General features: G+C 36.3%; 1 long non-coding RNA gene across 1 annotated transcript; it reads right to left on the reverse strand.

Annotated features, from left to right (window-relative positions):
* Positions 1-1,338: 1,338 nt before the first annotated feature.
* LOC122121742 lies at positions 1,339-9,787 on the reverse strand. The gene is made up of 3 exons (XR_006150037.1): positions 9,776-9,787; positions 3,159-3,168; positions 1,339-1,402 (listed from the first exon to the last, which is right to left on the reverse strand). It is a non-coding gene; the product is annotated as an uncharacterized LOC122121742 (long non-coding RNA).
* Between the last annotated feature and the right edge of the window lie 16,018 nt (positions 9,788-25,805).

Genomic DNA, 25,805 nt, shown 5'->3' on the forward strand with positions numbered 1-25,805 from the left:
ATGATGAAGTGGGAAGGCTGTCTCCAAAAAGGCATAAAGGAACTTTTGTTAATAACAGAAAGATTTTATATCATTTTTTCCAGATAGGATCTCCTTGTGTTACATAGCTGGTTTGAACTCACGAGCTCAAGCCATCCTCCTGCCAAAGCCTTCCAGTAAATTGGGACTTACAAATGTGTACATCTCTATCCTTGGTGATTTTACATTCTCTCTCTCTTCTCTCTCTCTTTCTCTCTCTCTTTCTCTCTCGACTTTCTTGTCACCATGTCAGCCACTCCACTTCAATATTTGCTGATTAATTGTAGCTTTTGTCTTTAAGACTTTTCTGCCTGAGCTGCCTTGAATGTGATCCTCAGTTCTCAGTCTCCTGAGGAGTTGAGATTACAGATATGAGCCACTGACCCCAAAATGGTCTTCCATTTTCATTGTCTGTCAAAACTTATTCAAATAGGTACATTATGTTGTACCCAAGCTGTGCCTCAATAAAGTTGACTTTTTGAAAAGCTAAGCTGAACCCAGTAACTGATCTTTTAGTTAAAGGTATAAGATGCTCTTTCATGTATATGGAATCAGTAGGAAAGATATGAAACATTGGCTCTTAGCACCCACTACCTTCTGTGGTATTTTCCTGCAGTGCAGAATCCCTAAAGCTCAAAATGAGATTTCTTTGACTCTTTCATAGTGAATATTTCCATTGTGAGTTATACAGACCTGATAGGTAGAAGTGAGACCAGACTTGCCTGCTGAGATGTTGGTTGTTGATGGCAGGTAGAACAATGCAGGCATACAATTTTTCTGCAACAGTATTTCAACAATCACTGTCTAGTTTCACAAGTGTTGTAGTGAGTGAATTCAACAACGACAGTGACTTTACCATTTCCAGGATGCAACTGTTTAACATTTTCTAAAATCCACAAGTTTCCAGGGAAGATTCTTGATTTCACATATTTATGACTATATCTCAGATTATGGTGCCCCTGGCAATCAGTTTGATTACTACCTCTTAGGATTTATTTCTGAATTGCACTTCTATATTTTATAAGAACCTGATTACTTTTATATTTCCTGCATATAAGCACATAAATAATTTGTATTTTGCTAGAACTAACTAGTCATTGAAATCATCATGAAAGATGACATAAGTTCTTTTTGCAGTCAAAATACACACAAAGACCAATGGAACAGAATAGAAAACCCACAAACAAAAGTACACAACCACAGCCATCTGAACTTTGTCAAAGTATCCAAAAACACACTGGAGAAGACAGCCTCTTCAAGAAATAATGGTACCAAAACTGATTACCTACTTGGAGAATGCTGAAGCTAGGCTCCTATCTGTTCAACTCCATATGGATTAAAGACCTAAATGTAACACCCAACACTTGAAACTACTATAGAAAAACTGAAAGAAAGACATAAGTAATAATTTTCTAACTAGAATTTCAACTGTTCAGAAAGTTAGAGCAAGAATTTACAAATGATGAATAATGATGAAATGAACATGGTTATGCTGGTGTCTTTACTGTATCCTGGTTTGTAATTAGTCCAGATGCCCCTCAATGGACAAATGGAGCAAGAAAATATGGACATATGCACAATGAAATTTTACTCATCAACTAAAAAGAATAATATTGTACCATTTGCAAAGGGATGGAAGGACCTAAAATATTACATGAAGTGAAGTAAGTCAGATACAGAAAGACAAAGAGTGCATGTTTTCTCTGATCAGTGGAAGCTAGAATTAGTATAAGTAAACATATAAGTAAATATGTTGTGTGATATGCAAGTGTATACAATGTATTAGCTGAAATACAATATATTAAAGGGAGAACTCAAATAGTGTAATTCCTTAGAAAGGCAAAGGGAAAGTTCAACAAACACCAAGAGACAGATACTTAAAAGGGGTAGGCAAAGTTCAACAAACACCAAGAAACAGGTACTTAAAAAGTCAAAGGGAGAAAAGTAGGTGAATGAAGAGCAGGGAGACTGCAGTCAAGAATTCAATGTCACCACGATAAAAAAGGATTCATTTCAGGGATGCAAAGCTAGTTCAATATACGCAAATAAATTAATATAACTCATCACATCGACAAGAGCAAGAATAAGAACCACATGGTTATCTTAATAGATGCAGAAAAGGCATTTGACAAGATCCAATACCCCTTTATGATGAAGGCTCTGGAAAAATTAGGAATCCATGGAACATTCCTCAATACAATAAAGGCTGTATATGACAAATCTACAGCCAGCATTATACTTAATGGTGAAAAACAAAAGCCACTGTGTCTTAACTCAGGAATGAGACAAAGATGTCCACTCTCTCCACTTCTCTTCAATTTAGTATTAGAATGCATAGCTACAGCAATAAGACAAGATGCCAACATAAAAGGGATCCAAATAGGGAAAGATGAAGTAAAACTCTCCTTCTTTGCAGATGACATGATCTTATATTTAAAGAATCCCATGGACTTTATTCCCAAATTACTCAAGCTGATTCGAAACTTGGGCAAAGTTAGCAGGGTATAAAATTAACCCTCAGCAATCAATGGCTTTTCTGTATGCCAACAATGAGAAGAGCGCAAGTGAAATCAGGAAAGCAACTCCATTCATAATATCCCCACAAAAAAAACACCTAGGAATAAACTTAACCAAAGAAGTGAAGGACCTTTATGATGAAAACTTTAAAAACCTGAAAAAGGAAATTAAAAGAGAACTTAGAAAGTGGAAAAACTTCCCATGCTCCTGGATTGGAAGGATCAACATCGTGAAAATGGCAATACTTCCCAAGATTATCTACAAATTCAATGCAATACCTACGAATATTCCAACCTCATTCTTCAAGGAAATAGAAGAGGGAATCCAGAAATTCATATGGAACAATAAAGGACCTCGGATAGCAAAAACGATTGTTAACAGAATGAACAGTGATGGAGGAATATCAATACCAAATTTCAAACTCTACTACAAAACCATAGTAATCAAAACAGGTTGGTACCGGCACAAGAACAGACCTCAGGATCAATGGAATAGAATTGAAAACCCAGAAATGAACCTAAAGACCTATAGCCATCTAATCTTCGATAAGGGAGCTAAAAAAAAATAGAATGGAAGAAAGACAGCCTCTTCAGTAAATGGTGCTAGCAAAATTGGTTAACTACTTGTAGAAAACTAAAGCTAGATCCTTATATATCACCCTGCACCAGAACCAACTCCAAATGGATCAAAGACCTCAAAGTCAAAGCAGACACTCTAAAAACATTACAGGATGGAATAGGAGAAACCCTAGGTCTCCTTGGCACAGGCCAAAATTTTCACAATAGAGACCCAGAAACACAACAAATCAAAGAAAGTTTGGACAAATGGGATTGCATGAAGCTGCAGAGCTTCTGCATGGCAAAGGATAAAGCTAGCAAGATCAATAGAAAGCCCACGGATTGGGAGAAGAGCTTTACTAGCCATACAATGGACAAGGATCTCATATCTAAAATACCTGGAACTCAAAAAGTTAAATCCCCCAACAACAAATCCTCAAAGAAACAACTGCCCAATAAATAAGTGGCCTAAAGACTTAAAGAGAAACTTCCCTAAAGAGGAAAAAAGGATGGCCTATAGACACATGAAGAAATGCTCAACCTCTCTAGCCATAAAAGAAATGCAAATCAAAACAACACTGAGATTCCACCTCACCCTAGTTAGAATGGCTATAATCAAGAACTCTAAAACAGATGCTAGCGGGGATGTGGACAGAAGCGAACCCTACTGCATTGTTGTTGGGAGTGTAAACTTGTTCAACCACTTTGGAAAGTAGTACGGAGGTTCCTCAAAAGACTCTACATAGAGCTTCCCTATGACCCAGCAATCCCACTTTTGGGCATTTACCCAAATGATCTCAAACAAGACCATACTAAAACTACCAGCACAACTATGTTTATTGCAGCATTATTTACCATAGCTAAGACATGGAACCAACCCAGATGCCCCTCAGTAGATGAATGGATCAAGAAAATGTAGTATATATATATATATATATATATACACAATGGAATTCTATGCCTCAATCAGAAAGAATGACATTGCCCCATTTGTTAGGAAATGGAAAGACTTGGAAAAAATCATATTAAGTGAAGTAAGCCAGGCACAAAGAAACATAGGTTCCATGGTTTCCCTTATTTGCAATAACTAGTATATGTCTGAGACAAGCAGAAAAGGTCAGATAAGTTGATGTTAGGCAAAATGAACCCCAAGATAAGGGCACAAGTGGTTTTTTTTTTCTTGTTATTGTTTCTAACATATTTATAAGGTGATATTTTTGTTGCTTTGTATGTTCCTCCCCCACAGTTTAACCCCTGTTTTCACTGTATTTGATGTTGGTATAATTTGGGGAGGGGAAGGGAAAAATGAAGTTGTTTAAATAGGGATTCAGATGGACCCATTGCAACAATGAGATGTACAAGATGCTATGTCGAAAATGAACTTTACAACTTTGGCAGGGGGGGCGGGCTGGGGGGGGGTGGACCAGGAGTAGTCGTGGAGATGGGAGGACAGGGATCATAGGGGAAAAACAAAGGAGGAGGCAACAATGCTTGATAAGAAATGTACTCATTACCTTGTTCATGTAATTGTAACCCTTCTTACGGTATTTTCACAATAAAAAAACTTATTTAAAAAAATACTGTTTGGGAGATGGGAAGGGATGGGAAGGGGAAACAAAGGAGGAGGCAACAATGCTTGATAAGAAATGTACTCATTAATTTGCCATGTAATTGTAACCCCTCTGTACAGTATTTTCACAATAAAAAAAATAGAATGGAAAAAAAATACCAACAAACCAGATCAGCTTCGGTGGAAAGCTGAAATGGGATGCCATGGTGACTGGAAAAGAGCCAGAGAGTCAGGACTCATGGTATGGCATCATGGTGCCTGAGCTGGTCCAGGCCTAAATAGGCTCAGGTCACTGGGCAAAGTCACAGTGAGCTTGAGAGTTCACAGCCCAACTGGAAGGTCCAGTAACCTATTGTCCAAGTCCCCACCCCTGCCTCTAGGAGTTCAGGCATGCGCATCATCTGAGAGGTGGAACTTCCCGGCTTCCTCCATGAAGACAAGATGGCACCAGTCAAAAATCAGTATCTTATCATCTACCATGTGGCTAACATGGCACTGGTTGGAGTCAGCAGTCCTACTTCAATATGTGAAAATGGAACCAACTAACTTCAGGAGGTGGACTTGGGAGGTAAGGGTAGAACAATGAAGGACTGACATTGATCATGACACATTGTAATCATAATCAGACATGTTGAATTGAAATTCTTTTGTACAATGACTTAAAGATGATAAAAATTATATCAATAGAAAAAAGATTCACCATCATACCTATAAATGGACACATTAAATTTAAATCCCTTGTTCAACTGTTTGAAGAAAGAAATTTCCTGACCTCATCAGCTTTGATGACTGCATATTCTAGCCAAAACAGCTTTTACTCCATAAACTTGTTTTGACATGGCTAGTCTAGCACTTTAGAATGTGGAAGTACTTTGTAATTAATTAGTTCTTTCAAACTGTGACCAAACTTGAGATGTAATAAGCCTATTCTGATAGCATATTAGACATATCTTTTGCAAGTATAACAACAATTCTCCCAGAAAACTAATGATATGGGGCCTCATTTTACAAACAAAGAAAATGAGAATCCAGTGGCTCAAAGACTTGACTGCTTACATTGAATACTATTCAGTACTACACTCTCATTCCTTCTGAGAATTCCCAAAAGAGCACTCATGTGTCACTCCCTCCAAGCTGAACTGCTTCATGTCTAGAAGAAAAGAAGTTTTGGGGATAGCTTACAAGAGGAGATGCAGAAATAAAACAGTGCCAAGAATTGGAAGAGAATTTTATTTTTAATTGTTTATAATTATAAAGGTGATGTATTGAGGGGTTACAATTACCTAAGGCAGGTAGAGTACATTTCTGGGCTGGGAATGTGGCTTAGTGGTAGAGTGCTTGCCTGGCATGCATGAAGCCCTGTATTCAATTCCTCAGTACCACATAAACAGAAAAAGCTGGATGGCACTGTGGCTCAAGTGGTAGAGTGCTAGCCTTGAGCAAAAGAAGCTCAGAGACAGTGCCCAGGCCCAGAGATCAAACCCCAACACTGGCAAAATGAAAAAAAAATGAAAAAAAAGAGTGCATTTCTTTTTGGACAATGTTAGCCAGGACATTTTTTTTTAATGGAAGGGTGGATCACAAGAGAGGCCCAGTCAGATGGCAGTAGGCAAGAATCTTGGTGAGAAATATGGCCAAGGATATACCTCCTGTTTCAAGAGAGTGATATCTAAATGGTTAGACTTAAACAATTCCTAGTTCTTTTCTTAGCTTTAGTCCTGTCTGAGAACCTAAAGAGCACTAAAAAAAATCTGCTATCTTAGAGAAAAGATCTGGTCCTTAGGATTAAAGAGTGTTAGAATATTAGGGAGACCTTAGTCCCACATTTTTCAGGGCAAGCCCACTATCATGCCCCATATTTTACAGAAGTTTACTTTTCAAGACTTGTGTCTCATTCTTTTTATTGTTACCATGGAAATCATCTCCGTGGTAAATGAAAGAATATTTTCCCATGCAGCAGGGAAAACCCTGTGGAGAGCAGAAGACAGCACAGATTTGAAAGTAGATCCAGGCAGCATATTTTCATTGCTTTGCCAATACTGTACAATAGAAAAGAATTTTTCTCCGTTTTCATTGTATATGTATATAAGTAAACCTAGAAAAATATCTGTGGGGACAGGGAGGAAATAAAGTAGATGAAGGCAGATAAATGTGAGATTTCTGAGGATGCTGACAGGGTAGCACAGTATGCTGTTTTATGGTAAACTTTTTGTAAGCCCAGAGAATATAACCTGAAACAATGGTAACTGTAGTACAGCAACTATATGAACCAGTAATATAATCTTTTATTATCATTAGTAAACAATGTGTTGCATAATTTTATGTGCTGTACACATGAAAGTGAAGAGTGGAAGCCTAGTAGATGTGCAGCACCATAAACATGAGGGTAATTACATCGAAACATTGTGAAGGTTACAATATCATGGGAGTCTTTGGGCTCCATTATAATTTTGTAGGCCCATCATACATATGTGGTTCATCATTGATCAAAACATGTAACAAAACATGTGACTATATTTTGTTCATTTGCTCATAATCTTCAGTTTGAGCAGAACTGGCAATCGGCCTGTGTTTTATTTGGTGCTGACTAGGGTAACTTGACACACGCTACAGAGTCTAGTGTGCCAGGTTTCATCCACACGCCTGGAACCTAGCCAAGGTAACTGAAATTGCCAGAAACTCTCAGAGTTCCTATCTCTCTACTACATGTTTCATCTTGCAATAATGTAGCCACTTCCATACACGAAGACTAGATCTCACCAGTTGAAGAATAATCTGTGAGGCCTCTTAACATCTAAACCTAAAAGTCATCCCACATCATTTTCACCACATTCTTTAATCACAGCCATTCCAAATTCAAAGAACAAGAAATTAACACCACCTCTTGACAGGATTAGAAAAGTAACATTACATTAGAAAAATCATACTACAAACCTGAACTACTCAGGTATCAAAGCACTAGTTGGAGAGATTTACAAAATTGGCTACTGATTCTTGTTTAACTGTCCATTAAACCTTTTCACCATCATGTCTCATGATGTCTGGCATTTTGTACATATAAGAGATTTCAATAATTGTATATGCTGAATCAATAAATACATTATTAGCTATTTATTAAATACTTCCTTTATACCAGAGATACTTCTAAATACTTTGTATGTGTTTATTTAAGTATTACAACTCTATGAAGGAAGAACTATTATTCCTCAATTTCAGATTAAGAATCTGAGGCACAGCAGGCTAAAACATTTACTCAAGATTATTCCTTGTATGTGCTGGCTTTGGGTCTACTTTATCTGTTTAAGAACATGTACCATGAACTGCCAAACTTTACTACCTTAGCAAGAGTGTAAACAATTGTAGTGAAGACAGAACTGAAAACTTGAGAAATAATGGACTTGGAAAGGGAAAACTACCCAAAGCATGAATCCTATAGAGGCATTGTCAAATACCAGTTTGGAGTATAGCCCCCTGAGACAAAGAATGCTTTGAATTTCAGCTCTGCCAAGGACTACTCCATTATCTGAATGGAATGGTCTCCAGGCCTGTTTTGTCATCTGAAAAATTAGTTGAAGAATAGTGCCAATCTCATATAACTGTTTGTCTCAGTTCTTTCTATATTATAAATGCTTGGTGAGTATTTACCATTAATCACATTGATAAGAGTATAGAAATTAAATGACCAAGCAATGCTTAAAAGAAGACCTTAGAACTGTATACTGTGTTTGATACAATTTTTTCCATTTTTTTATTATTTATAAATCCAAAGAAACTTAATTTGGGAAGAGACAAACAATAAAAAAATCTTTTGTTAGGGAATCAAGAGAACTTTAAGCATCACTTGAGCAACTTCCTCTTCTATCAAGAATGCTGTTATATCTTTTGAAAAAGGAAGATTATATTTTTAAGAAGTTTTCAAATTGTTGCTACAAGAAGGAAAAAAGGCTAGATAAAATGCTGACATATAAATTTTAATCATGAAGAGAACTACCCAAAGGGCAAAACACAGAAAAAGACCTAACTCCTCAAGCAGAACAAAGAATGCTCCAGCATGCTAGGAAGCTGCTAAAAATGAATGCTATTTTCAAAATTAAAGGTTGATAACACTAAAGAAATCAATATGCAAACACCAAGTGATGAAGTTTCAAATATATTGACATGGGCTTTATTAAAAGGAGATCAGGGCAGAAAGGTTGAATGAGGCTGTTACTGATATCTGATGAAAGAAAAGCCCCACACAAATAGCTCTGTACAAGGAGATGATGGTTCACCTTTAATTAGATTTCTGTAATCTTTCTCTAATCTTTTTTAGCTTCCCCTTCTCCTCTGTCCTTCCTTTCTTCCAGTGAGGGTGGAGAGTAGGGAGTATTTAAGTGGGAGCAGTGGTGCTGGGGAGGGAATGGGTTAAGCATCTAAGGTCACTATTTCCCTCCATCTAAGACATAAAATAATAACAAAAAATGTTCTCCATAAATAGGACAGTTTGTGTTCAAATTATAGATGTAAATTGAAGTAGAAAATCATAAAACTACACATATCTTTGAAAAAGGCCTTCTTAAAAGAATTGACTCTACAAGACTCTGTAAGAAGGCTGGACACACTAACAAGGTTTCCAATGTTTCTTTTTTACTTCTGCCTATCCATTATGCAGCTCTGTAAACTATAAATAATGTAACACCATAAGCACTTTTTGGGCAAAAAAAGCAGAAAAGACAATATCTATTTTAGACATAACAAGCATACGAACATTTGAAAGGGGAAGATAAAGTAATATACAAGTTGATTCTAGTTAACTTTCCAATGGGTTCATTTAATCATCTATTCATCAATTATTTTTGAAATGTATAACATATGCCAGTCACTAGTTCCTAAAGAGACAACAATAAAGAACACTGAGTTTCTGTTCATATGAATTCCAGTGAAAGAAAACAGACAATAAACAAAAGACATTATAAATGGGCCTTATAAAGAAAGGTACTTTAAGAGAAAATAAAAGAGGGAGAGATTTTAATCACTTTGGGTAAGATGTTGTGGGAAACAGAACAAAGAGCTGAGTAAAATGAGAGAATCTAATCAAGAGCTTTTTGTGTAGAGAACATGCCAAATATAAAACTATAAGGCAAAGTTTAAGACCTGTGCAGTCATAAATGACCCCTCTCAGAAGAATCTTATATTTTTTTTACTTTATCTTTTCTATTTAAACTTTTTGTTAACACTTTATTCATATTTAATTGCACAAAATAATTAGTTTTATTATATATTTTCATACATGTATACAATGTACTTTGATTATATTCACACATATACCCACCTTTTTGCCCTCTGTTATCTCCTCTCCTGATGATTCCTTTCCTCTTCCAAAATGGTTCCCTTTTCCACATTTGTATATTTTTAAATTTTAATTTAGATTCCACATAGGAGAGAGAATGTGGTATCTATCTTACTGAATCTGGCTTATTTCACCTAACATTATGAGCTCAGTTCCCCTGTATGGATGAACAAAACTCCATTGTGGATGCATTGTATACTGCATTTTCCTCATTCATTCATCAATTGATAGACACTTAGGCTGAGCCCACAGATTGGTTATTGTGAATTATACTGCAATAAATACAAATGTACAGGTAGCTCTTGGGTATGCTGACTTTAGTTCCTTTAGTTATATACCTGAGTGGTATTACAAGATTACATGGTAGTTCGACTTTTAGTTTTTTGACAACCCTCCATACTGTTTTCCAAAATGGTGGTGCTAATTTACATTCCTACCAACAGTGTATAAGGTTCAACCCCATCCTTGATAGCATTTGTGTTGGGTTTTTTGTGATAGCCATTCTGACTGGAATGAGATTGAATTTCAATGTCATTTTGATTTGCATTTTACTGATGGATAAAAATATTGAATAGTTTTCCATGTACTAATAGCCATTGCATTTATTCTTTTGAGAACACTGTTTGTGTTCCCATTTATTGATTGAATTTTTTGGTAGGATTTTTTTTAGTTCTTTATATATTCTGGATATTAATTGCTGTCAAATGAATAGCTGGCAAGGATTTCTTCCACTCTGTAGGCGGTCTCTTCTCTCTGGTAATCGTTTCTTTTGCTGTACGGAAGTTTGCAAGTTTACAAATGTTCTTCTAAGACCAACTAAAAGGCTAATTATATATTTGAGTCTAAGCTATCATCCAATTGTGAGCATAAGCCTTAATCGTATGGTCTAATTGCAAAATTAATCATCATCTTGGCTTAAGAAAGCTCCAGCTGGAAAGAGTTTGTTGATGTAGGTCATTCTGGATCTTTGCAGTGGGAAGACTGTGGGTCAGCCCACTTTCCCTCCATCTGTTTATAGATTCTACACAACCTGATAATCTATAATTGTAGAATTCTCTTTCTTCCTCTATTCATACTCACCAATATATTTGTTTAGCTTCCTAGCTATTTGAATCTGATAAACACTAAAATTCCAATGAATTGTATGATTGAGAATTTTTTTTTTTTTTGGGTCCGGTCGTGGGGCCTGAACTCTGGGCCTGGGCGCTGTCCCTCAGCTCTCAAGCTCAAGGCTAGCGCTCTACCACTTGAGCCATAGCGCCACTTCCGGCTTTTTTCTTTTTGCTTTTGTGGTGCTGAGGAATCGAACCCAGGGCCTCATGCATGCAAGGCAAGCGCTCTACCACTGATTGAGAATTTTTTAAAGAAAATATGTGAATTTCCCTGCAGTATTTAGTAAAGTAGTACTGATATCAGACTGGTGCCCTTACCCTATTATTCCCAGTCTGAGGTATAGCAACATATATCACTCTGCCCCAAAATCCCAAGTGAATGTCACAATCATGAGAGTAAGAACTTGGTCTATTTGTGTGACTTTAAATACTAATGGTACCCTGACTTATTTTTGTGGCACTTGTTTCTCCCATGAACTCCAAACTCAACTGCCTATAAGACATCTTCAATTGCATATCTACTTAGGTACCTCAACTAAACATACCCCAAAACAAAAGTGTGATTTCTTTTAAGCGTATTTTTTTGGTTCCCTATAAAATAAATAAATAAATAAAGATCTCATCCTTCCAGTTGTCTAGGTTAAAGCCATGAGACTATCTTTGATGTTTCTTCCTCTGACTTTCAATTGTAAACAGAACCCCATGACTCTTTAGCACTTTCTTTGGAGTTATCCTACCTCTGTAATAGCCCAAGAGATAATATCACCACTGCTATCCTCACTCTTCTATAATCACAGTTAGGTAACTTCATACTTCATCTCATCTCAGAGCAAAGCCAAAACCTTTTCACAGGTCCACAATGACCTATATGATTCACAGGTACAAGATCTATTCCAGTCCATTTTTCCCTCATTCAGATTCAGCTTTACTTACCTTGGTGTAAAAATATAGGGTATCATCTGTCTCAGATCCTTTGTACTTATCACTACTTGTTCCATGAGTACTCTTCCCTGAGATAATTCTGGTTTTTTTTTTCTGTAAATACTTTTGAGTGTTTCTTCTTCAAATACTTATTTTTCAGTTATTGCCCTATTTAACACTATCGCTTCCACTTCCTGCATAGATCAGCCTTCACTGCTTTGTTCCATTGCATTGTCTGATACCCTAAACATTGTTTGTTTACAACATTTTGCTTGTTTATAGTATTAATTTCCCCAATCACCAAAACTTAAACCTTATAAAGGCTTTCAAAAGTCTAACTCGATGCTATGATTTGAATATGAAAGGACCACACAGCTCATGTGTTGATATTTGGTTCCCAGTTTATGGCATTATTCAGAAGTGGGGTAGACCTTGGAAGGTGAGATCTTCCTTGAGGAAGTAGATTCTACAATGTACATTTGAAGGTTACACCTAGTTTCTCGAGCTCTGATCTCTGCTTCCTGTCCTACCAGAGGTGGACAGTCTTCTCAGCCAGCTCCCACTGCCATGATGCCCTGCCTAAGCACATGGGACCAAGGAGCCACAGATAGAACCCTGTGAGCCAAAATAAATCCTTTTCCTTTAATCTGTTCTCTTAGAAATTTTGTCACATGTATGCAAGAGTAACTAATAGCTCAGTCCAAGAACATGTCAGACAGTAAATATACCATATGTCTAGGTTACATGACTAAAAAGCAGTGGCCTCTGCTGAGCATGAGACTCCAGTGAGTATGCTAGGGTGCAACAGATCCTATATTCCAGAGGAATAAAAAAAAAACCCTATAAGGAAACAGAATTTCTCAAGGCTTTCCTCATGTGGTACTGGGAGCCTGCTTGGTAGAAACATCACTATTCCCACCAGTGCCCCAAGAATGCAAGGCTGGCTAAGCCTCCCAATCTAGTTTGTGGCAATACTTATAGGAATTTTCTTTCTTTCTTTCTTTCTTTCTTTTTTTTCTTTTTTGTCAGTCGTGGGGCATGAACTCTGGGCCTGGGTGCTGTCCCTCAGCTCTTCAGCTCGAGGCTAGCGCTCTACCACTTGAGGCACAGCACCACTTCCAGTTTTTTTCTACTTATGTGGTCCTTAGGAATTGAACCCAGGGCCTCATGCATGCAAGGCAAGCACTCTACCACTGAGCCACCTTTCCAGTTCCTCTTTTGTTCTAATTTTGCAATGCTCCTGACACATGTACATCTCACACTAAGTCCATGGATTCTGTTCTCCTTTTCTTAGACTCTAGAGTTCCCATTTCTCTGAAAATAGAATTGCATTACCTTTGAAAAGAAGTTCAAAACTTCCCAGAGAAGTCATTTTATCCTTCCTAGAAGATAAAAGGGACTAGAATTTAAATACTTTGAAGAACAAAGACTTTCTTTTATACTCTTTCAATACCCAGTCTTTGTGTCTGTGCACTTGTGGACATCATATCTGTACGTGTGCCTCTATATACACCACTACCATTTCTCTCCTAGAGTCACTGCTCCTCCTGAGGCCACCACCTTGTTTAAATACCTTCTGCTTAAACAATGTGGAGTTTGAAATAGTGCAAAAAGACTGTGATTTCATTGTACGTGGCTTTTTCATATAAAATATGAGAGATATAGCTTTTGACCTAAAGCCTATGAACTGATCAGGAAAACCATATTTAGTCAATTATAAATTATCCACCCTTGTTATAGGAGTGAATATACCTAGAAAGAGGCTTTTAGTGACAGGCCAGCATGTTAGCTTCTTCAATATGAAAGTTAGTTGGATACTACAAGATAAATAAGCTGCTTACAGTTTACCATAGCTAAGACATGGAACCAACCCAGATGCTCCTCAGTAGATGAAAGGATCAAGAAAATGTGGTATATATATATAAAATGGAATTCTATGCCTCCATCAGAACGAATGACATCACCCCATTTGTTAGGAACTGGAAAGACTTGGGAAAAATTAGATTAAGTGAAGTAAGCCAGGCCCAAAGAAACATAGGTCCCATGGTTTCCCTTACCTGCAATAACTAGCAAATGTCTAGGACAAGCAGAAGAGGTCAAAAGCTATGTACATACAACCGTATAAGATGATGCTAAGTGAAATGAACCCCAAGATAGGGACACAAGTGGTTTTATCTTTCTTGCTGTTGATTTAATGTACTTTTAATGTACTTTGTGATTATTTTTGTTTCTTTTGTATGTTTTTCCCCAATGTTATAACCCCTGTTTTCACTGTATTTGATTCCAGTGCCCTGCATCTTGAATATACATTTTTCTAATTTGGTGAGGGAAAAGGAAATAACAAAATGTTGAAATAAGGATACAGCTTTACCCATTTTAACAATGAGATGTACAAGACACTATGTTGAAAACTAACTTTACAACTTCAGGAAGGGGGAAGGAGGCGAGGAGGAAAGGGATGGTAGGGGAAAAACAAAGGAGGAGGTAACAATGCTCAATAGGAAATGTAGTCATTATCTTACTCATGTAACTGTAACCTCTCTGTGCAGTATTTTTACAATAAAAATATATTAAAAAATAAGCTGCTTACAATAGGAAACATCAATAATTTCCATTTCAAATATATACTATTATTAGAATATTCATGTCACTAAAACATATTTTAGTTGACATTTCTTCTGAGATTAAGATGGAGATGGGAATACTCCATTTATTACAGAAAGTAAAATGAGTTGATTTGAATCGTCACAATCAGCAAAAGAGAAACTTGGCCTATCAAGGAAAAGGGGCATCTCCATGTTCAGGTGCCAATACAACTTAATTAAAGGAAATCAAGAAAGCTAATAGCTATGTTAAGTAATAAAATCAGAAAGTAAGCCAAGGTGAAGCACATAGAAATAAATGATTACAAGGAAAGCAATTCCTAAAGGGCAGTAAAAAAATGAGATAATCATGTTTCATCTCCATAATCGTGATGAATTAATAGCTAGAAAATTATCCCTGTTATTCAATAAACATGAAATCACTACTATGTATATGATTATTGTACATTTTAAGCTAAAACATAAAAAAGAGAAAGAACAAAAGATGTAAGTCTGAACATGTTCAATTTTTTCCTTTTTTTATTGAAATCAGTTACCTGTACAGGGAGGTTTCATTTTAACAGATCCATTGATGTATGTAATAGTTCTTTATCCAACATGTTCAAATTTAAATATGGTTGAAAGTATGTGTCAAGCGGACATGAGAATTTCAGTTCAAATTCCCATATCATAAGTAAGCAAGTAAATAAACAAACAAAATATAGGTTAAAAACTAACAACTGGAGAAAATTATTTTAGGCCAAGTATATCCATTGTCCTATTTTATTCTCCCCTAACCCTGCTGATGTTAGCATTGGCTTACCCATTTTACTACTACTATTATTTCCTCATAGAGAGGTTATAGGTCCAAATGACATAGCTAGCAAGTACTGGTACTGAGACTTGAACTGAGGTCTGCTTAAAGCCAAAACCTTATTTGTTCTACTTAAAAACCCAATCTCTTTTTTGATCCAAATTTAAACAAGCCCTGTTAAGTGAAATTCAAGCAATGGTTCTGTGGGGCTGGGGGTGTAGGATGGCACAGAACTAAACTCTGGGCTACAGATAAAGTAACAACAACGACACCAGCAGTACTAAGAGTAAAATGTTTACAAAGAATATTGATTTAAGTGAAGTAATCATTTGTAGTTGCCGCATATGTGTTCATTATGATGCAGGGTGGACCTAGCAAGGTACCAAGGGCTAAATAGTGCTCTCCTAGTCTAGATCCAAGATACAGGGCTAGCTGGTCCCTGGGGCTTCGCAGTCTTCTCCAGACCTAGCCACAACAGGAAACCTTTCTTCACTAGAGCTCTGCATGTGGGACATGACCATAGATGTCTGGCTGTAAGCATTCAATATGTATACAAACATATTTACTTCTAGTTTCTTTTTTGCTCACTGTTACTGGCATCTCAGTACACAGTAACTCTCTTCTGCTCTCATTTTCTCTCGTTCTTTCCCTATTGAAGGAAAAAAAATATCTGATGATATTGCCTCTAGGTTTTAGGAGGTACAAAGGGACATCATCTGGGATCATCTGATCATCTGGGCAAGTTGTACACTCCTAACAACCAAATACAAAGGGAGACAGATAAGAGATAAATTACTTAAAAAATTACATTGCCTGAGTTGGATTCATGAAATGCTTAGAGAAATAAAACAAAAGGTATTATTAAAATTCCTATTTTAAAGTTACTTTTTGACTTAGGTCTGTATCTATTGGATGATCATAATATGTTTAGTGAAAACGATTATGAACCTATATGGGCATATGAGTCCATTTTTTTAAAGCATATGAGTGTGCAGTTGTTCAATGAGCACTAAAGTCCAGAAAGAAAAAGAGAAACTGAAAAATGCTTTTTAAAAAGTGTTATAACAAAGAATGTTTTTCTCTCTATGATGAGACTATAAGTATTTTTTCTACAATAAACATAAATTGTTTCTGCAAGCTTTAAGCAAATAAAAATGTCATTTTACTATAGGATATAAAGAATAGGATTTGTTTGGGGGACAATGAATAATGATATTTACTGTGACTGAACAAAACTTTAAAGAGAACTTCACTAAGTATCATAAAACTCTGGATCCATTTCCTGGCTCAGCTATGAACCATCTGTGCATCTTAGCCAAAACATTCCGAGACAGTTTATTTATTTAAAATATAAGGATGTAAAAGTACTTAATCTAAAAAAACCCACAAAATTTTCCTCAGAACTAACATTATTTGACTTCACATTTCTAATTCTGTACTAACTCGTAACGTAAATGGATCTTTTTTTTCCTTTTCCAGTGAGAGACTGAAATTTATTCATTGTTCTACCTGTGTATCCAGACATCTATCCATTTTTTGAATTCACATTTATCAGTAAACCAGTATTTGGAACTTTGCTGAAGAATATCCTGTAGTTTTGGTGTGTTTGTTTTGCTTGCTTGCTTTGTGAAGCTTCTCTCTAGCCAGATTTCTCAGGAAAGAATACTCCATGAGTACTGCATGTTCACAATTGCTTTGCTTTTTGTAGCATTTATACTTCAAAGTAAGTTTAGAGTATATAATAATCATTGTGCTATATTTTTTCTAGTGTCTTACGATAAAAATAAACCTGATATGAATAAGATTTTATTTTTCCTTAGTCTTTATGTGTCTGTTGTCTAGTTTTACTCAAATAGGCCTTAGGCTGAGAAGGTGACTCAGTGGTAGAGTGCTTGCCTCTCCTGCATGAGGCCCTGGGTTCAATTTCTCACACCACATAAACAGAAAAAGCTGGAAGTGGCATTGTGGCTCAAGTGGTAGAGTGCTAGCCTTGAGCTGAAGAGCACAGGGACAGTGCCCAAGCTCAGAGTTCAAGCCCCATGACCGACCAAAAAAGCCAAATAAAATAAAATAGGCCTTGATATTAACCCTTCTGGATTCATTGTTTCCCAGTTTAATGGTGTGTTCTTTCAAAATAGATATTGTTTTGTCTTGAAGAAAATCTTTTTGCATTATGCATTTTGGATTTGCTTTGCTTTGTGGCTTTTGTTACATTCATATTGAATTTTTCTCTGTTTTCTGTATTGTATCTTTTGGTTTATTTCTGTTTTTCACTCTGTTTTAAAGATTTCTCAAATCCTTACTTTGACAATAGGGGACTAGGTTTTTTTTAAGGGGGAATAATTTGGCAGTAGAAAGGCTATTCAGACTATCATTTTGAAAGGTCAGGATTCAGACTATAAGGGAATAACATAGCCTGGTATATACCATTGCTTTTAGCTCTGAGATATTTGACTGTTTGAGAAAAAGGACCAAAAGGATGAAAAGTCTAGCAAACTGTTTTGTTTTATTGAGGGAGCTTTAAGCTAAGCTGGACTCAAATCGTGATTCTCCTGTCTCAGCTTCCTTGATGGTACAACCCCTAAGTTGATCAAAACTTTGATGGATTCAAGAGGTTGGGGAAAAATTGGGAGTGCAGAGCCAACCTCATGGGACAGAAACTATAAGATACCCTAGTCTGTCAATTGAGACTTAAAAGGACATACTTTCAGAGTAAGGCTAAACTAAAAATAGACTAACCTTCATAGTGCATTGACTCAGCATATTACAGTGACCCAGTTCTGAATGACAGAAATCTATAATTAATGTTTAGTCATCTAATTTCTGAGTTTTCTGGTCCTACTATATGTTGTTCTTTTATAGCTTCTATTATTTTCTTAATTTGTTAGATATTTGTTATATTTTTATCTGATGCTTAATTATATATTTTCTTATATGTATTAATAGCTATAGTTCCATTAGTTAGTTTACTTTTCTGCAATACAATATTTGTTTGGTGTTCAACCATATTCTTTTATTGCTTATGTATAAACGAAACCAGATGTCCTGTGCTGTTAAAGTGTTTTACTTGTAGGGTAGGGACTGGGATGTAGCATGTCAGCCTTTCACTATTGGAAATTCCTTCCTTTAATATAGACATGAGATAGAACAATAGATAGATGGATGGATAGATAGACAGACAGACAGACAGACAGAGATGTAGCTAGTCTCTTTTGGGTAATCATATCCAGTTTCAGGGCTCTGATCTTCCAGAGTCCAACATCACCTTCCAGTGATTAATCCTTTTATCTCCCTTACACTCAGAATTCCTAAATTACTCTATTGAATTCATTTCATAGTATTTTCTGCAGAAAAGATGTTTGATTGGATGTATGAGTTTTGTTGAATACCTAAGCCATCCCACTGCTGTCTGGCCTCCTGATGGTTCGACAGTATATGCTGAGATCCTTTATATACATTGTAGCCGTCTTGTTTTTATTGTTTTCCTCACAATATTTGCTTGCTAAGAATTCCATTCAAGGTGGAATCCGCTACTTGAGTATAAGTTGGCATCTTCCATACTGCAGTGTTTGTGGGACCATCAAAACTCTTGTTTTGTTCTTTCTACTTCCTCTGCATAGCTGCTAAATCTGTGTATGTTTTGTACAGTGCTGCCGTTACCTGTGGTGGAAAGTTGGGTAAAATTCACTGATGTTTTTGACATTCCTACAGATATTTTCAGGAGAATGTGGTGTGACTTTTTGTATTCTAGCTGTTTAGTACGTGTTTAGGAAAGGATTGGGGAAATGTAAAAGATATGCATCATGACCTTCATGATCTTGACCTGACCAAAAATATCGAGTTTATTTATAAATCATGAATACATCAATCAAGTGTCTGAATCTGTGTCACTCAGTCAGCCTGACTGACTTGTAAAACTGTAATTTCTCTCAATATAGTTTCTCCTCAACTTAGTTTAGTGTTCATTAAGTTTCCTAAAGATATTCTTCTGAAGTATTATCACCTTTTATCTCAGAGATTTCTATATTCTTGTCCTACTTTCATTCTCTTCACTAGCCCTCTTCAAATTTTAGCTTCCTTCATTAGCTAACCTCAGCCAGAGTACAGACATGTAATTCTGAACAATTCCTTCAATCAATGAGATTCTTTTCCCTTTAACATCAGACTTCATTTGAGAACTGTCTTAACACTAAAATTGCTGTATTTTCCTCCTAGGCATGTTTCAAATTGTTCTTTATATTTTAGGAGCACCAGTCAGAATGCCTAGTTTAATGTTCAGAGAACTTGCTAAATTGAAAATGCTTTCATCAAGTTACTATTGCATTAACTTTATAGTACATTCCTTTCCAATGAAAATTGGCATATCTAAGCCTATTACTCTCACACTGCTAAGATATTACTGCTGAAATTACTATGTTTCTCTGAAATTTTGTAAAGTCCTACCAACTGCTTGGAAGCCCTTAGACTGCCCCACTTTTCTCTAAAGAAAAGACATTAAATGAGAGAGGAAGATGGGTAAAGGGAGAGGGGTCTCTAGTCTCCTACTGCAGGATTTTATACTTGACTCTATTCAGCTTAATTCAACCACTTTACACAATTCCATGAGTACCTCCTAAATGTTAAGTTTTGTGTTGAGTAGAAAAGATAAATGAGAAATCATTTAAGAGAGCACTGGAGTTACACAGAGGTTAGGATTTGGATTCTACTATTGAATAGCATGTGGTCTGAGTCAAATATCTAAGCTAAGTCTCAATTTCCAAAGTTTAGTGACACAGCTGTTGTGAAATTTCTACATATATACTTCATGGCATGTATACTTTATGTGTTATGTATTTGTAAACATATGTGTGTATATATATAGTTTACTCTGCATGTCTGTGGATACCATATTCACGGATTCATCTAATCATGGATCAAAAATATTTTTAAGAGCTGCATATGTACTAGACACATATAGACTTTGTACCTTATTTATTTATTTATTTTTTGGTCCAGTCATGGAGCCTGAACTCTGGGCTGGGCGCTGTCCCTCAGCTCTTCAGCTCAAGGCTACTGCTCTACCACTTGCGCCACAGCGCCACTTCTGGCTTTTTTTCTTTTTGCTTATGTGGTGCTGAGGAATCGAACCCAGGGCCTCAGGCATGCAAGGCAAGCGCTCTACCACTGAGCCACCTTCCCAGCCCTGTACCTTATTTCTTAAGAAATGCAATATAGCAACTCTTTATACATATTTACATTATATTAGGTATCATAAGTAACTGGAGATTTAAAGCACAAAGAAGAGCTAGGCACTGTGGCATGTGCCAGTGATCCCAGAACTCAAGAAGCTGAAGCAGGTGGCTTGTGAATTTGAGGCCAGCCTGAGCTACATAGTAAGTTCCAGGACTGCCTGGGCTATATCGTTAGACAGTCTCAAAACACCCAAAAAAGCACACAAGAAGATGTTCATACATAAATAAAATTCATTTTAGATAAAGGACTTGAGCAGGGCACTGGTGGCTTATACCTGTAATCCTAGCTACTCAGTAGGCTGAGATCTGAGGATCATGGTTCAAAGCTAGCCAAGGCAGGAGATTCTTATCTCCAATTAACCACCAGAAAATCAGAAGTGGCACTATGGCTCACGTGGTAGAGCACTTGCCTTGAGCTGAAGAGCTCAGGCACAGTGCCATGACTGACCAAAAAAAAAAAAAGAGGAGTACTTGTACATTTTGATATCTGGAGGGTTATGAAACTAATCTTCCTGAGATACTGAGGTATCACTACATACATATACATTTCTGTATGCATGTAGTCTGTATTAATAACTTCTCACAATAACTGTACCTTATAGGAATCATACATACATATTTATAAATTCAAACATAAATGCATGTATGTATAGTAAGTGTTCAAGAAATACTTGTCCCTTTTGGATTTACCTGTAATTGTACATTTCTTCTTCTCCCCCCGCATCCCAACTACCGAAAATGGCTACTACATAATCTAATATTTTTTGTGGGTCATGGGGCATTGTCCCTGGGCATTTTTGCTCAAGGCTAGTGCTCTACCACTTTGAGCCACAGCTCCACTTCCACTGTTCTGGTAGTTAACTGGAGATAAGAATCACACGAACTTTCCTCACTAGGCTGTCTTCAACCCGTTGTCCTCAGATCTTAGCATCCTGAGTAGCTAGGATTACAGGCATGAGCCACCAGTGCCTAGTGGCTGAATTATTTTTGTAAAAGTAAGTTAAAATTTATTATGTTTTAAGACCCTTTTCCTATTTCAAATTCTGTGACATTTGTGAAATATATTGAGACACTAGCAGGTTCTAAAATCAATAAACTCCAGTGAGTTGTTGAACCTTCTGAAATCATAGTCAAACAGAATATATCTATGACTTACGTATTTTTGAAAAGAGGCAATTCATTGCTCTCACCAGATTTTAATGGGATTGAGAAACAGAAAAAAAGGATCATGAGGATGTTATAAAATCCACAGCTGGTATTCAACAGATTTATAATCTTCCAGAATGCAAACTGAAATTTCCTTCTTATAATACTTGAAAGAGAGCCAGAAGAATTGAGAAGTCAATTTTTTTAAATGATAGCAATAATGACATTACTTTTTCTACTAGAAGGGGCAGGTATAAACACTGGAACTCAGCAATGAAAAGGGAAAGAAGCTGGAGGCTCATGGCAAACACCTGTAATCCTAGCTACTCAGGAGGCTGAGATCTGAGGATCACAGTTCAAAGCCAGCCAGGGCAGGAATGTCCTCGAGACTCTTATCTCCAATTAACCACCAGAAAACCAGGAGTGGCACTGTGACTCAAGTGGTAGAGCGCTTGCCTTGAGCTCAAGAGCTCAGGGACAGTGCTCAGGCCCAGAATTCAAGCCCCACTTACCAAGCCAAAAAAAGCAAGCAAGCAAGCATGTAAGCAAGCAAGAAGAAAGAAAGAAAGAAAGAAAGAAAGAAAGAAAGAAAGAAAGAAAGAAAGAAAGAAAGAAGGAAGGAAGGAAGGAAGGAAGGAAGGAAGGAAGGAAGGAAGGAAGGAAGGAAGGAAAGAAAGAAAGAAAGAAAGGAAGGAAGGAAGGAAGGAAGGAAGGAAGGAAGGAAGGAAGGAAGGAAGGAAGGAAGGAAGAAAGAAAGAAAGAAAGAAAGAAAGAAAGAAAGAAAGAAAGACTAGCAGTGCTATAAAGGGTCAGAAATCAAACAGGAGGAGGGGGAAGAAGAGGAGGAAGAGAAGGAAGAGGAGGAGGAGGAGGAAGAGGAGAAGGAGGAGGCTGAAAGAAATAGACTGCATAAGTAACAGAGACCTCCACACTCATAGAAAGAGAGCTGGACTATTGTGGTTTGTTCTCTTCCTTCCCATCCTCCTCAATCATCTTTTCAAGGCAAAGGCTCCCTTGAGGTTCAACAGATAAAGAAGTTTTACAAACTGAATAAGAGTTCATCAAATTGCAAATTAGGCTGAATTAATTAGACAGCGATGCCTTTGGCAAGTCACTGTTTTTCTGTCTTAAATTTCCTTTTCTGCAATCTTTAGATAATTAATGTTAGTAAAATAGAAAAAGATCCCTCTCTCCATATGCTCTATATTCCAAAAGTTCATTTTAAGATGATGCAATTCAAAGAATGTACTTTTCTACACAAATAGTTCAACAGTTCATAAAAACACATTTAACAAACAATGGAAGAAAAGGGAACTGGCCATTCAGTCAAGTGTTGCAAGTCTGACAAATTGGACATTTCTTATCATTTCCTTTCTCATACACTAGGTAATTTTTCTCCCCTCTCCTCCTTCATATTCATAAATTGGGGAATATGTCTGTATTTCAAAGGCAGATGACTACAGAATCATAAATGAAGTAAACCTAGTTAAATTCCCGGACCTCCATTCCCTCCCTCATTCTTTCCTTCATACATCCAGTCTTTACATTTCATATTGGGTACTAATTTCAGTGTCCTCACCTAACTAGAGCTCTGGTTCTTCTAAACTTGGGGAGTTTCTTTGATTTCGATTTGTACTTATCACTTGACTTTCCTTCTTGATCTTTCAGTCCTTTAAGAAGGTATCTTCCTCTTCAATCTCCACTTTCCACCTTCAATTCTAATTAATAGCTATTATTTTCCTATTCCTTAACTGCAGTCTGATGTGTAATAGAGTGTATAAAGAGTATACTCTTGGTTGACTGTCCTAATATATACATTAGGTGGTTGACGTACAGAAGGAAAGGAAACAAAATATTATCCTGTTTCTTGTGAGAAATCAGACTCCTTTTCTTAGGTAAGAATTAGGAAGATATATGTAGAGATAAATATGTGGTAGAGGAAAAAAAAACACCATCTATATGTTAGTTACCCTGGATTGATTCAATAAAAGATGCCAAGTTCAGCTCAAAGTAGAGATAAGGTTTGATTCTAACTTCATTCTAACCACATACATGCAACTTATTCCTAAACACAAAAGATGAAACAAAAGGTATGTGTTTAAGCATCTACCCAAAAGTATATAGTGCCGGTTGCAATTATGTTAGAGAGATCAATCCCCAAGACTAATATGTTGACAGATGATAGATAGAAAGCCAAACTCTCTCTTTTGTTTAGGTCTAAAAAACCTCCACATATAAAGACAGTAACCAACAGAAATAATTAGCATTAAGAGAAAATACTGGGCCATAATAATTTAAATAGGGTAGGTAACTGTAAGAGTAGAACAAAATGATGGGTAGTAACTTCCATTTTCATAAAAAAATTGTTACTTTGACACTGATAAATATTTTGAAAATGTTAGAGTTTAAATTTTTTTGCATCTGATCACTAAAATAATATTTATTGAAATGAACTCCAGGAAATGGAAACAAGAGTTGTTTTTTTTCTTTGTTGCTGTTTTTTTTATTGTGAAAATACCGTACAAGGGGTTACAATTACATGGGCAAGGTACATTTCTTATCAAGCATTGTAGCCTCCTCCTTTGTTTCCCCTTTCCATCCCTTCCCCCCTCCCACCTCCCCGAGCCAAAGTTGTAAAGTTCGTTTTTCGACATAACATCTTGTACATCTTATTGCTGCAATGAGTCCACCTTCCCCTCCACAAATTATACCTACATCAAATACAGTGAAAACAGGGGTTATACCATGGGGGAAGGACATACAAAGCAACAAAGAAATATCTTATAAATATGTTAGAAACAATAGCAAGAAAGAAAAAAACATTTGAGTCCTTATCTTGGGGTTCATTTAAAGCAGTGACAGAAACAACTGATTCTAATTTTTGGAGGGCCATTCTATCCACAGACTCTTGTGGCTTTACCAGTTAAAAAAGAACCCAGAAATCACTTAGTCCAATTCATGTGGTTTAGAGATAATTGCCTCTTGGATAAAAATCCACTTACACACATTTCAGTATAAGCATCTTTATAGTGAGTATCTTTATGTTTGCTAATCAGCACTTGCTGTTAAGGGACTAAAAATGTGGTAATAACTTGAAGTGTTTGTGGAAAAGATATTGCCTCTTAAAATTTCAGTCAATCCATTTCTTATCATTATAGTTGTTGATAAAAATAACTACCATTTACTGAGTACTAGCAGTGTGCTTAGGTCCACAAATATCCTTCCATTTAACTAATACATCCACTCTAAAAGATGAGCATTATTACCTGTCTTTTACAATTGAAGACCAGTGGCTCAGAAATATTTAACAGAGACAGGATTAAAATAACATCATGTCTCATACCTTGTACTTTATAAATAGTTTGTGGAATTTAAATAAAACATAGAAACATAGGAAAACATGAATTCTTTCCATTCCATGTATTGTTGCAAGAAGCGTGAATAGAGAGGGTGAAGGAGGTTGAATGTGGTCAAAATACTTGATGTTTATGTGTGAAAAAAGAACAATGAAGCCTGTTGTGACTGGTTGAGGAAAGTGGGTGGGGGATGAGGGAAAGTGAAGGAGGGGAGATGAATCTAATCAAGGCACATTGTATGTATGGGAATGCCAAAAATGAGAATCCTTTGTGCAATTAATTGAAGCTAATAAAAATGTTTTAAAAACTTCTTAAAATATGTATATATCTTCTGCTTCTATTGAAGTTTGCCTTAGCACAAAGACAAGCATAATAAGGTTATCAGTATACCTGTCACACTGGAAGTATTTCAAAATTCTCTGATTAAAGGTAAAAGTTAAAACAAAAACAAAAAACAAAAAACTTCCTTAATTGCTGAGGTCAGCACTGATTAGCATGGTGAAATGATCTTGAGCCATGAACCCAGTTCCATTTGTATATAATTTTAGAAGAAATGTCTTCTCATAAATTTCTTTCCCTATTTTTTAGTCATGTTGTACATCTTTTAATATGTTAATAGATTTGTTTTACTGTTCATTTTTTAATCTATTCA

The sequence above is a fragment of the Dipodomys spectabilis genome, unplaced genomic scaffold (assembly GCF_019054845.1).
Source record: "Dipodomys spectabilis isolate Male_0828 unplaced genomic scaffold, ASM1905484v1 ptg000197l, whole genome shotgun sequence".
In the NCBI taxonomy this organism is placed as follows: domain Eukaryota; kingdom Metazoa; phylum Chordata; class Mammalia; order Rodentia; family Heteromyidae; genus Dipodomys; species Dipodomys spectabilis.